Below are 7,584 nucleotides of genomic sequence, written 5' to 3' on the forward strand. Positions count from 1 at the left end.
CACACATACACTCACACTAAATTGAGTTTTAAAAAGTAATACATTATGAAAGTTGGAATCAAATAAAAAGTAATCGTATTAATATCAAATGTGATAGCAAATACAATTTCATAAATTGAATCTCATTTTTCAACTTAACAAAAATGATCTCATAGTGGCTTTTTTGGACAGGGAGTTACATGGTAGATTAGATTTTTTTCTTTGCCTTGTGTGCCTTTCAATTTTATCCTCCTTTACTTCATAACATTTTTTAAGTGATCAGGAAACAAAACAAAATAAAACAAAAACAAAAACAACTGGATTGGGGTTTATATTCTCTTTAGTCACGGCAAGATAGAAAACAGACATTTTTACGGTTAGAATCAGAAAGGAGGCTATCAGTTTCTCCAGGGAAGAAATGGTCCTACTAGTTTTGGTTTTCAACTCGGAGCTCTGAGCATCATGGCTTCATTAGCACACCGAGAGTGGCTAAAAATGAGCAAAAAAAAAAAAAAAAAAAAGGATCCAAAATTAGCAGAAAGAGGCAAGCCATTTTGTAACAGGTGATAATTATGGGATCCAAGAATAAAGGCCAAGGGGATGCTCAGATAGCTACTTCTCTGTTGCTATGACCAATGCAACTTAAGGAGGAAAGGCTTTTAAATTATGGTTCCAGAGGGATGAGTCCACCATGGCAGGGAAGGGATGGCATGATGGCAGGAGCTGGAAGCTGGTTGATCTCATTTTCATCTGAAAACATGAAACAAAGACAGGAAACAGGAAATGGAAAACACTATAAACCTTCAAAGCCCACTTTCAGTGACATACCCACCCCAGTAAAGTTCCACTTTCTAAAAGTTCCCTGTCTTAGTTACAGCTCTGATAAGACACCATGACCAATGCAGCTTAGAGAAAAAGGAGTTTATTGGAGGCTTATAATTCAGAATGAACCTGTGATATCATGATAGGTGAGTGTGGCAGGAGGCAGATAGCCTTGGCACTTTAGCAGTAGCTGGGAGTTTGCATCTTGATGCATAAGCATGAGGCAGAGAGAGGGAGAATCATGGGGAATAGAATGGGATTTTGAAAACTTCCAAGTCTAGCCCCAGTGACTTACTTCCTCCAATAAGGCCATACCTTCTAATCCTTCTCAAACAGTTCCACTAGCTGCAGACCAAGTGTTCAAACATATAAGCCTATGGGGACAATTCTCATCTAAACCATCACATTCCATAACCTCTCAAACACCAATTGGGGACCAAATATTCAATACATGTTCAGGAGCAGGATTTCTGTTAGCTTATTTATATGATGACAATCATTAAGAATGTGATTCTTTAGTCAATTTAACATTTAGGATTTATGAAAGGTTGAGTGGAAAGTAGTTTTTATTTCACTTTCATTGGCAGAAGTCTACAGTAAAGATATTCAAGAACAACAAGAGAAGCTTTTATCTAAATGAAAAGGTGGTAAAATTATATATAGTGTGAAAGTAAAAAGATAGCAATATTCTTGCTTAGATGAAAAACCACCCTCAGATAATGGAAAATTGTCCCCTGTAGTAATAGGAGTGGTGGGGCTGCGTCCCCAGCACCCCGGTCGCCTGGTAGCTTATGCCCCGAAATAACAACACACAAATTGTATTCATTTAAACACTGCTTGGCCCCAAGTCCTTTTCTGAATTTGTCTGGGTTATGAGGGTTTTTATTTTGTAAACAAATAGAAAAATAAAATGGGCCTCAGTTTCATTGATGACTACGACATGGCCCACTCCTATTATTTATCAGCTATATCTAATGCATTATAGTGTTATATTTGTAATTATATGAAATCATTGTGCAAACTGAATCATGATACATAGATTGGACATGCTTAATCTGAACTTTTCAAAAAAACCAAAAGCATTTCTAGTGCCTACACAGTGCTCCATGGGAAGACTTGACCTCAAGTGGTGGATCAAAGACACAGCAGCACACTAAAAATACCTTGCGAATATTGGTGAGATAGCTCAGTGGGCTGCAACATGAGGGCTGTCTTGCTGGGGTTTCTGTCCTGCCCAGTTCCCACAGCCGGTAAGCTCCAAAGAAAATCACATAGAGATCTCCATAAAATTATAATCTGATTGGTCAGTTAGCTCAGGCTTCTTATTAGCTCTTGCAATGTATATTAACCCATTATTCTTATCTATGTTAGCCTCATGGCTCAGTATCTTTCTCAGCTGGGAAGATTACATCTTGCTTCTTCTGTGGTCTTGGCAGGACTGGCCGAGGAATGGGCTTCCTTTTTCCCAGCATTCTCCTGTTCTCATTGCCCCACCTCTACTTCCTGTCTGGTTGACCCACCTATACTTCCTGCCTGGCCAATCAGTGTTTTATTAAAATACGTGATTGACAGAATAGCACCACTGCCACGGTTGAGGGAGGGCTCATGCCAAGCCGAGCTGGCAGCAGGCAGCTGAGTGGGGGGTGGGGAAGGGGGGATTCTAAAACCAAATGTTTGGGCGCCAGATGAAGGCATAAGTCACAAACAATCCCACACCAGTTTGGAATTATGATTAATAGAATGGTTATTTATTTAAAGGGGGAAAAACTTACAGATCACCATCCCAGACAACAGCCCTCTATGTGATCAGGAAAGGAGTCTAGTAGCTGGAAGCAGACCTGGAAGCAAGAGAGAGTGAGGAAGGCTGCCGCTGCTTTTTTAAAGAGAGGGAGACCGTACCCCAGTGGGCTGGTATCCCAGTGGCTATTGGCTGGAGGACTGGAAGGAGCTCCCGTAGCAGTGGGCAAAAGCTCTTGCCTCACAAGTCTGATGACTTGTGTTCTGATCCCTGAGAAGCCACGATGGAAGGAGCAAATCCAGTCTCAAATGTTGTCCTCTGACCTCCACATGTGTGCTGCAGCCTCAATGTGAGTGCTTGCAAGCATGCCTGCCCACATACATCACATACACATTAGGTAGACATACATACAAATAGTAAAAAAAATTGAAATATTGTATAAAGTTTAAATATTGTATACAATTTTAAAATGTATAAAATTTTATTTAGCACACACATATAATGTATGTATGATTTATATAAAACGTAAAACAATTGTGTTTAGACTTGAGTCCTAGTTTTTTTTGGAAAACTATGTTGTACAGAAATTTAAAATTAAAAGTAGTTAAAATACGTCTGCTCTCAAACATGAACATTTTGCATTTGAACAGGTTATTTCATGAATTTCCACAGATTGCCTCTGAATCCATAGAAATGGGTTTATTTCATGTGTTCTTAACTGCTGAAATTCTCTATTACAAGGTTTTACTAATTCCTTCCCCTGAACCTACTTCTCATTCTCAGCAGGTTATGTGCCTCTTGAGTGACATTTTGTTCAAGGTTTGCCCATTTCTGGATGTATTTTGCTCATTTGATAGCCCTAAACTCTGTTCTGATACAGAAACACCTGCCACAACACACTACCGAGAAATGCACACTGCCTTTATAGAAAAACTATTCTTATGTTTTTAGTATAAAATGCAGTAGTGGCAAACTTTCTAAGCGATGTTAGTGCTTGTATTCTATCCTTCAAAATCAAAACCAACCAGGCCCCAGTGTTTGTCAATCATTTGTTTTCTTTCTCTTCATCTTTTGTTCAAGTTAGACTTGTTCCCTAGGGTGTATTTAGGCTTTAAAACTTGAGAAGTATGAACGGAAACTCATTCAAATCCAGTTTTATATATTTGCTTCATGATTGGTTCTTTTGGTTTTAATATAGTTTTTAATTTTGTTGTTAGTGTGCTATTTCTGGACATGTGTCCTTCCCCAGCTAAGATGCACTGAAATACACTTCTCTGCATTCAAGGAAAATAAATACCCCTGAGAAAAACAACCACATGACCCTACCCAAGAGAAAAGCTACTCTCCAGAACTCAAGCCTGTGTGTACTTTGCATTGCCAAAAAATGCCTGAAGTCAGTCAAAACCCAATCATGGGAATAGCTTGAACCTTGTATGGGAAAAAAGTTTAGGAAAGTTTTGACTTAAGGTAAACTCTGAGGTCCTAATACTATATATAAATGAGGGAAATGGTTTTCTCATCTGAGCTGGAGCAGTAGACTGACTGACTCTACCAGACCACACAAGAATTATAAGAGTGTTGCAACTTTTCCCGAATTCTGTGGTATTTGAGGGGCATGGCCAGAGCAGCTGGGCTTCTGCACACCTCTTCAACTAGACTGGAAAGGGATGGCCTCTCCCAGGAAAACTGAACTCAACTTTGTTGAGTTCCAAATTTATTTATTTTAGTTAAAAAAACAAGTGAAGACTAGGACATCTAAACTGTAGGTGCTGTACACGAAATGTTTTGATGTGTGTGAGTGGGAACTTCCTAATTTCTTAACTAACATGAATCAGAAGGAAAAATCTCAAAGCAACTGTTAAATTCAGAGGGAATTCTCAACCTTTGGCCATCTCCTGACTGTGGTGTTACCTCTGCTTTAGAAATAGGAGTCTGGAGAAAGAACCTTCAGGGCAGTTGTGACATCCTACTCAAGTCATCTGGAGCATGACTGTCATCATGGGAAAGGTCTCAACATTCACTCTTGAAAGTCACATGGGGTGTTTCAGTGTTACGTCATCTAGACAGGACTTAGAATCACCGGAAGATGGGCTGGGAAGGGTTGTTTTCTATAGGTTAGTTGTTGTGGAAAACCCATCTGAACAGGAGTCAAGACCATTCCCTGGGCAGGGATCCAGGACTGTGTAAGATGTGAAGAGTGAAGAGTGTGCTCAGCTTCTTGAAGCAACGTGGCCAGCTTCCTCTAGCGTCTATGGCTGTGACACCACCCCTCCCTACACCCACACCCATACCATGAGGGACTGTAGCTTGAACTGTGAGCCAATTATTCTTTCTGGCTTCCTCAGAGTACTCTATCCCAGTAACAGGAAACCCTGCTACATTACAAAACCATGCCAGGAAAGGCAGCTTCGCGTAAGTGGGTTTTTGGACTTTTGCTTGTCCTTTTGTTTCTCGGCACAGAAAAATGTCAACTCATATTGGTTCTGCCTGTCTCAGCAGCTCCCCAAGTCAGGGTTTTTTTTCTTTCTGCTTAGTCAGATCACAGTTCCCATTGCCTGGCCTCAAGCATCCTCCTTACACCAAGTCTGCCTCTGTGTTAGCTTGGAGGAGCTGGAAAAGGAAACTGAGGACAAGAAGTATGTGCTGTGTCAGATAGGGGTTTTGAGGTCACGGGAAGAATGGACTCTGCACATGAACTTGCAGAGTTGTAGACTCTAACATCCATCCGTTGAGCCTTGAGTTCATCCAGGGAAATACACTCATTGCAGTTTTGTTTATACTGGACCAATTGAGCACTGCTTTTATTGGATTTAGTGACTGGTTCATAAATGCCAGTTTTGCAATTGTGTATGTACTTGTTTTCACATATGTGTGTATGCATATGTGTGTGTGTGTTGTCCATATGTCTGTCAGATGTCTAGGCATCTTCATATTTTCATCTATCTATCTATCTATCTATCTATCTATCTATCTATCTATCTATCATCTATCTATCTATCATCTATCTATCCATCATCTATTCATCTATCTCATATCTCATCTATCTATCTATCTATCTATCTATCTATCTATCTATCTATCTATCTACCTACCTACCTACCTACCTACCTATCTATCTATCTATCTATCTATCTATCTATCTATCTATCTATCTATCTATCTATCTATCTATATGCTTATTTATTGTCAGGGTCTTCACTGATCCTGGAACTCCCAGGGATCCTCTTGCTTGCCTCCTAGCCCTGGTGTTACAGGCATGAGGACCTGAGTTGAATCTCCAACACTCGCATCAAAAGCTGGGTTTGGCAGTTGATGACTGTAATCCAGAGAATGCAGTGCTGCTTCAGAACTGGAATTACAGTCATGGAGCACAGCACATGGGTTTTAACATGGGTGCTGGGGAACTCAGGTCCTCATGCTTGTGCAGTAAACACTTTACTGACTAAGCCATCTCCCCAGCCCCATAACTGTCAATTTTTAAAAGCTGTTTCCTACTGGAAACATATGCCTTTATAGGACACAAAGGATGCCCCAAGGCAACATTGTATGAATTTCTCCTCCCTCCCATAATTTGTGAATGAAGAAAACTTCACTCAAGGAATATTGATTGCATGATTGATTGGTTTGTCTTGACTTAGACAGGGTCTTATGTATCCTAAGCTGTCCTTGAACTTGCTATGTAGGTAAGCGCAACTTCAAATTTCTGATCTGCCTACTGCCACCTCCTAGGTTCTGTGATTGCAGGTGTGTAATCGCATATAATCACATGTAATCACCACCATGCCTGGCTTATGCAGTGCTGAGGAGTGAATTTGAGGCTTTACACAAGCAAGGAATGTATAAAACACTTTGCCAACTGAGCAACATCTCCAGCCCAGGAAAGATTTATTAGCCAATAAAAATATTACACACTATGCTTATAAAAAAAGTGAGGGAGGCAGATCATGAACAGAATAAACGTGTACCAGTTGGAGCTGGAATGTTAGCCGTATTGCATATGTCTAGTGTTGTCTGCACCCTCATTTGTGATACATATAAAAACGGGATTAAATACCTTCCTGACTCTGGAGGCTCAGATGACTATGGTATTTGCACCTAGCTTGAGTTGCTTGAGTTTTACCATAGCTCTGTGACCTCCTGTGAATTGATCAGCCTGAGAAACTATAGAGAACATGAAGGTCAAATTTGGAATACTTGAGAATACCAAACAATTTGATCACTAAAACATACTGAGGAAATAATTTTAGAACGTGAAATCTGGTCTTGATAAGAAAAACTAGAGAAAAAGTTCATTCAAGAGAATCATGGTGTTTGGGGGATGTTGTTTTGTTTTAGTTTAGTTCAGTTTGCCCATTTTGTTCATTTGCTTAGGCAAGGCATTGCTATCTATATTGCCCTGATCTGGAACTTTCTGTGTCAAGGAAAAGCCTACAGTGTAAAGTAAAAGCATGGATTTTCATCTCTTTGTGCCCGTATTTGTGAGTCATTCTCAGGGTGGGTGACTAACTTGGGAGAGAACCAAACCTCACCTTCAGTTTCAGCTTAGCATCAAAGAATTCTTTTGTTTCCCTCTGGTACTAAACGGCCTTGCCACCACCGTGGAATTTTTCTGAAATTTTAGCGAAGATGTACGAGTCTGGGTTAGCATGAACTAAAAAGTTTACAACTTTCCCAGGTTGGCTTTAATGTGCAAAGTTCAAAGTATTCTTTCTAATTCATAAATGCACAAGAAGCCTTCTCAGCTGAAACTTCAGAGTGAGTGTGAGAGCTGATCTCTCTGAGGCAGTAGAAAGAGGCCTGCTGAGAGCGCACCTGATGTGGTACTCACATTTATCTGCCTCCTCACGCAAGGAAGCACACTCTTGATTGGCTCTCCTTCTCTTTTTACTTCTAACTTTGCTTGTCTTCTCCATCAAACACACCTGGCTTAAGTCCAAGTGCCTTGATATTCTGGTAGGCAATTGCTAAGCCATTTAACATTTTGATTTAAATTAAACTAGCCATGAACCATAAGGATTAGTTCAGGGCTCTCTGAAGTTTCTGAA

This window comes from Microtus pennsylvanicus, chromosome 1, assembly GCF_037038515.1.
Source record: "Microtus pennsylvanicus isolate mMicPen1 chromosome 1, mMicPen1.hap1, whole genome shotgun sequence".
Lineage (NCBI taxonomy): Eukaryota > Metazoa > Chordata > Mammalia > Rodentia > Cricetidae > Microtus > Microtus pennsylvanicus.